The sequence below is a fragment of the Galeopterus variegatus genome, unplaced genomic scaffold, assembly GCF_000696425.1.
Source record: "Galeopterus variegatus unplaced genomic scaffold, G_variegatus-3.0.2 Scaffold7, whole genome shotgun sequence".
NCBI lineage: Eukaryota > Metazoa > Chordata > Mammalia > Dermoptera > Cynocephalidae > Galeopterus > Galeopterus variegatus.
The window spans coordinates 603,100-609,814 of record NW_007726118.1 but is presented as its reverse complement, the minus strand read 5'-3'; positions in this window follow the sequence as shown (position 1 = coordinate 609,814).

The following is a 6,715-nucleotide window of genomic DNA, read 5'->3' as shown; positions in this document are numbered from 1 at the left end:
CCCATGAGCCTGAAATATTTTCTATCTGGCCCTTTACAGAAAAAGTTTGCAAAGGCTTGCTCTAGGAGATAGCAATAGACAAGTCACACATTGTCTGTGCCCTCATGGAATTTGCAGTGCAGCGGGGAAGATAGCTATTAAACCTGTGCCTTGTAAATGTCCAGAGCAGGAACTGACCAGGTGAAAGCTTGGTGGTGATTGGGTCCAAATGCTGGAATCTATAGGGACACAATGCAGGCCCAGTACCAGCAGCAGCAGATATGGCAACCTTTGGACACAAGGGCCCAATGCCTGGCCTAGCAAACAGGACCCAACAGCCCCCAAAGCATGACAAAGCAAACTGATCTATCCCACAAGCAAAGAGGAGCAGACTCGGGCTCAATGACTAAAAAAAGTGTTTGACATCCGATAGGAAGAGCCACAATGCTCGAACAGAGCCCTAAATCTGCATCTCCTTCTGCATCATTCCTCCTAATTAAACATTTAGCATAGTCAGACTACAAACCACTGTCTGGTCTAACCCTCCTTCCTGCTTTCCTGAAAGGTCACAAAGCCTATCACCTCTTCTAAAATGTCTCTAGAATCTATCTCTTTCTCTCCAGCTCTCAGATCAGTTCTGTTGTCTCCTATCTGATTTCCTCCAACAACTCCCCCAATGACCCCTGCCCCAATTTTGCAGGTATCCCCTCTCTGATCTTCCCTCTAAAATATTTCTACAATCTTCACTGTACACAAGCAAGATGATAAAAAAAAAGATGATTGCCATAGCAAGCTGTCACCGAAATGCACTTAAAAATGTTTACTCATCCATTTGGTAAAAGTTAGAAAGATTGATAATGTCCAGTGTGGGTAAGGGTAGGTAAAAGAAAAGAGGCTCTTTGGGATGCTGTTGGTGGGAGTGCCAACTGGTGAGTCATTTGTACCAGACAAGTTGGGGGTATTTATTGAAATTGATTATGTGTTTCCATTTGGCCCCAGCCATTCCTCTTCTTTGTATCTATTTTAGGGAAATATTCATGTATGCCCCAAAGAGATTTGTTCAAGGACACTCACTATAGCAATGCCTGTCAGAGGGAAAAAAGAACAAAGAAAGAAATAATCTAAGTATGCCCTTTATTCCACACCCAGATTGTATTTAATCTGGTCCATAACTTTAATCACCATTTATTTTCTCCCCAGAACTTCAACTCACCTGCCTTTCTGTACCTCCATCACTAGACCATCAGTGGTCCATTATCTCTATACCTACCCCCAAGCCACTGAGCTCTAATAAAGTCACACACCACTCAGATCTACTTCATTGTCAGCAGGGAAGGGGTGGGGGGGTCTACAGTCTCCAATGTGCCCCATGCTGCCTCCTCCACCGTTACTGTTCCTTTTCCAAAGAGAATGTCTGTCCCGCTTGACTTTTCTATTCACTCTTTGATTCCCAGGGCTCGGAGCACAGAGGGCACCCAATAAAAGTCTTCTGAATGAGCGAATTTCTTCTTCCATTTCCCATATGGCTATTTAAAGTGATGTCTACTTTCCTCACACATCTCCAACCTCCCCCACCTCTCAGATACCTCCTACCTCAGAAGAGAAAATAAATGCCAACGAACAGGAACTCTCTCCAAATCCCTGCCATAAAGCCTACAGACTTTCTCATACCCAAACTTTCTCTTTTTTCCTTCTGTTACAGTGGGGAAGGTGCCCCTTCTCACATCTGCTCTCTCCCTCAGGAACATTGCTCTGTCAGGTAGACACCCTCTCTCCAGAAGTTTTCACCATCAGACCCCTACTTGCCCCTTTCTGGTATTGAGACATATCAACTCTCTCCTGCCCAATGGTCCCTCTTTTGATTTTGTGCTCATGTGTGTCTGCTCCTCTAAAACCTCTCCTTTCTTTCATAGCAAAACTTAGTGGTACTGACTCTCTACTTTCTCACCTTCCATTTTCTTCTCAAACCCATCACCCCTGGCATCTTCCCACTCTCATAAGTAGGAACATCTTCAATTTTTTTTGTAGCTAAATCCAATGGACATCTCTGAATCCTTACATGGCTTTACCTCTGAACCATTTGACAGGGATGATTCTTCTCTTCTCATAAATGCTCTCCCCTTGGCATTCATCACCCAACACTCTTTTGGCTTTTTTGGTTTTCCTCCTACCCCCTGCCCACACTCAGTTTTCTCAGCAGGCTCTTCTTCCATCTTCCTATAAACTCTGAATTTCCCCAGCCTTCCGTTCTGGGTAAGGTAGCCACATAATTTACTGTACAAACTGGGACACACAAAAGTGAATGGGTTGGGAGGGCTATTAGAAATTATGCAGGACCAACAGGCATGAGGCAGGAATATCTTGGTTTACTGGGATGTATGGCCACTCTCATTCCTGGCTGCCATATCTTCTCATTCTGCCTCTCTCCCAGGGAAGTACCCTCCATCCTCATGGCTTCAAGTGCTATCACCCCTATGATGACTTCTCAATCAGATCCCTGTCTGCAAATCTCATGTGGGTCTCGTATAGGAGTTAGCTTCCAAAATGAGTTTAGCATTTTTCTCCTCAAATCTATTTATTTTTGGTAAGCTGCCTCCATCCATCAAATACCCAGTTTAGAAAACAGGGCATTATCCTCCTTCTTCCTCAGTCCTAACACACAATCACCAATTCTTCTCATCTTCTATGATAAAAGCTCCACTATTTACCTATGATTTCCTTCACCATTGCTACTTCCCTTTTCCAGGGCCAATCTTCTCTGAACAAAATCAATACTAAGATTCCAACCTTGTCTCTTGACCTTTGTTTCTGCCCACCCCCTCATCCCCACCCCTGAATCCATTTTGCAAACTCCAGGAAGAGTAATCATCCTAAATACCATTCAAGAGATATTATGAATATTATAATTACAGGTTGAGATGATAGCAATGAGGGAAATAAAGCGGCTGTTTAGGTCATACGTGATCTGGGGGCCATATACTTTAATCAGGGAGAGCAAGGGAGGCCTCTCTGAGGGCTGAGCATTTGGGCTGAGCTCCAAGCTGACCCATGGGGAGGAGCATTCCAGGAGTAGGGAATAGCTATTGCAAAGGCCCTGAGGCACTGCATAGCTTAGTTAGAAATAGGAGAGTATTTGCACACTCCCACACCAGGGGATGGCCTAAGTGGAACATGACTCAATGTACTCCAACACTCTTGCCATGACATGCTGGGACACCAAAACCAAAGCAATGAATTGCAGTCCAACCTTCTCAACAACCTCCACTGGAGCTGCATTAAACATACCAACAGGCAAATGCAGAAAGATGCCTAGGCAGCTGTCTGGAAGGATCGTGGTACAAAGAAAGAAATAATCTAAGTATGCCCTTTATTCCACACCCAGATTGTATTTAATCTGGTCCATAACTTTAATCACCATTTATTTTCTCCCCAGAACTTCAACTCACCTGGGTTCTGGGTAGCCATCTCCCCAGTGTGCTTGGATGCATGGAGCCCCAGCCCCCGATAGAGATGAAAGGTGGGGACAGAGGGGAAAGCACTGGCAGCTGCGACTGAGCTTGTGGCAGATGGAGCTCAAAGACTGCAGGGAGCTGAGGCGATGACAAACATCTGCTGCTGGCAGCCATCCTCCCAAACAATAGAAGCTCTGGTGGCAGAGCCTCCAGTCCAATTTTGATAAATGAGCCATCCTCTTAGACGGGGGTAGGGTAGAGACCCTCTTTCCCTCTATGGCCTCTTGGGGATGGGAAGAGACTAGAGGACACAGAAAAAGGATACCTGATCGCCCCCTTCAGTTTTTAAAGGACAATAAGCCACCAGGATTAGTGACAATATGCAGGACATACCTGGGAGTAGGAAATATATCTAAAAAATGCCCCCCTCTGAGCTAAACAGGGTTTTTCCAACTCAACTGGAATCAGGGAGGCCAGAGCTTCTGTGTGCTGGGAATCCATGCCTGGGATGCTTCATTGTATTATGTGTGGCCTACCACTCCATTACTGCCTCTATATAAAATTACATTCCTGATTAAAATTTTAGTACCAAACATTTTATATGATTACAGACAGAAAGTCAAAATTTGCATTTAAATAGACATATTAAAAACAGTCTGCAGAGGGGAAGACCGCAGAGCAATCTGGACGAGTCATTTAAGAGAGGGTGAGGCACTCTTTGAGGATTTTTCCATTTCTGTCAACACAGACCCTGACCCTTCCTAGACTCCACCAGAGTGCATGCTGTACTAGCGTCTACTCAGGCATGACAACTCAATTCTCCTTCACTAAGACTTGCCAGAGCCCATGGCACAAATCATTTATTCATTCATTCAGCAAATGTGTATTGTCTTCTGTATTTGTTTGAAGAGAGTTCCTGAGAAATTCATGTCCCCTCAGAACCTCACAATGTGATCTTATTTGGAAATAGGGTCTTTGCAGATGTAATTAGATTAAGACGAGGTCATACTGGATTAGGATGGGCCCTAACCCACTGACTGGTGTTCTTATAAGGCAAGAAAACTGAGGGCACACAGACAAACAGGGCAGAAGGTCAGGTGAAAACAGAGGCAGAGATTGGAGTGATTAATCTATAAGCCATGAGATGCCAAAGAGTCCCAACAACCGGTAAAAGCTAGAAGAGGCAAGGAAGAAGTCTCCCTCACATCCTCTGAAGGAAGCATGGCCTGCTAACACCCTGATTTCAGACTTCAGGCCTCCAGAAATGTGAGAAGATAAATTTCTGTTGTTTGAAGCTACCAAGTATGTGATATTTCTCATTGCAGCCCAAGGAACTCAAAAGCTGGTCATGAATCCATTAGGTTGGGGACCTTAATCCAACTTAGAAGCTTGGGCCCTCTAAGAAGAAGGAAATTTGGACCAAGAGACACACACAGAGATAAGACAAATGTGAAGAGACACCGAGGAGGAGGAGACACACACAGGGAGAAGGCCATGTGATGACAGAGGCAGGGACTGGAGCGACACAGCCACCCACTGCCAAGGAATGCCAGCAACTCCCAGAAGCTGGAAGACGCAAGGCAGGATCCTCCCCCAGAGCCTTCAGAGAGAGCATGCCCCTGCTGACACCTTGGTTTACAATTTCTGGCCTCCAGCACAGTGTGAGAAATAAATTTCTGTTTTCTAAAACCACCTAGTTTGTGATACTTTGTTAGGGCAGCCCTAGCGAGCAAATACACCTACCCACTAGGTGCCAGGCTATAGGACAAAATAGGAAACATGAAGGACAAGGCCACTGATCCTTAGAACTTGGAGCCTGTGGGAGAGAGAAACTAGACAAAGAATCGCAGATATCAATGCCAAACTGCAACTGGGAAAAATGTTGTATGAGAGATCATCATAAAAAAGAGATTGCATGATGGAGAGGGGTTTGGTTTGCTCACAGAAGTCAGGGAATGGATCTTTATGAAAGCGGCAAAGAAAGGGGAGGTGGGAGCTGGAGATGTTGGGGCAGTTGGAAGAGAAATCCAAGTTCAGGGGTCCCAGCACAGGCACACCTGCTCATACCCAAAACAACAGAAAGGCATCTGTGTGGTGATATACCCTGGCTAGTAAGACGCTGTGTTCTCACTGTTCATTGGGGGGACAGGAGGGAGAAAGGATAGGGAGGATTATGTTCATAATGAATACTCTTTGTGTTGAGATTCTGGAAACCTCTGGGTACTAGTTCTGGCTGTGCCTCAGACCAGAGCCAGGTGACCTTGGGTTAATCAATGGTCCTTGTGAGTCCAGCCTCTGGGTTCCCATCTGGACAATGAGGAGGCAGGCTGGCAGACTTCCAAGGGGCTGTCCAGAAACCACGTGATTCTACACACCCCAGGAGAACATGCAGGGAGTAGACAGTGGTCTTTCCTAGAGTATTTTCAAATGAGCCAAAAGAGAAACTGCACAGGTACTGGCATCTTCTTCCTGCCCAGAAATGAAAATCTGCCCCCAAATGTCAGAGAAATACAATCGGTTCTCTTCTTTTGGCTTTGCCAAAGGGGGGCGGCGGGGGGAAATGCCCTAGAGCTGCACCCAAAGCTCAGTGTGTTTATTACTTTAGTTCATAGAACTGTCTATTTTGGCTTTGTTGAAACAGAAATTAACACAGGGAAGGCAGATTTTTCCTTCCACAGTGGCATAACAGCCAGTAAAAACCTCAGAGATTGGCAAAGAGAATTCCCTGTGAGGGTCACCTATGAAGTTCCTAGAAAATGCCCTACTTCCTTTGGTGTTTGGGCAACAGAACCTCTGCATTTTCCACGACAAAACACTTCTTCCTCTAAAGAAATGGTTTCTGATACTCTCTCTATACAGATGCTCATTGGCCTGCAAGTGTTTTAAGTTGGATCTGGCAAAGTCTCGAGTCAGGGATGTAAAAAAGGAGCAAATAAGAACTCATACAGCCAGAGCGCACAGTCTTTGTTCTGCAGACTGTTCTCACACTTCCTCGGGCGAATGGATTTTTAAAACTGCCAGTTGCTAACAGGAATCCTACCTCTTCAGCCTGATAAGATAAATCTTGACAGGCTAAGAAATCTTTATTTCACTCAGAAGTTATTTGTTCTCATCTCATGTTCACAGATTAAGAATAAAAATTGATTTGACTTCAAAGGAAGGCGATTTATAATTCAGATTGCCTTTTCCCCACCCCACGAATGTACGATTACTCAATATCAAACAGTAGCAATAGTGGTTGCTTGTTTCTTATATCTGGATGGGAAAATGTTACATGGTTGCTT